A 330-nucleotide genomic window follows, 5' to 3' on the forward strand; every position below is an offset into this window, starting at 1 on the left:
TATATATATATATATATATATATATATATATATATATATATATATATATATATATATATATACATATGTGCACGCTGTCTATACCTGCCTACATCTATTGCTACAAATATATAATTAATATATTTACATATTTAAGCATTTATACATTTATTTATATCCATCTTTCTACATATATTCATCTATTTATTATTTATTTATTTACTTATTTATTTTTTATTTATTTTTTTTTATTTATTTTATTTTATTTATTTATTTATTTTTTTATGTTGCAGACACGAGGAGCGTCAGTTTCATGTATTTAACCAAGTGCAGATGGCGGTGGAGGCTCTC

The sequence above is a fragment of the Eimeria mitis genome, genomic scaffold, assembly GCF_000499745.2.
Source record: "Eimeria mitis Houghton genomic scaffold, Emh_scaff6030, whole genome shotgun sequence".
Lineage (NCBI taxonomy): Eukaryota > Apicomplexa > Conoidasida > Eucoccidiorida > Eimeriidae > Eimeria > Eimeria mitis.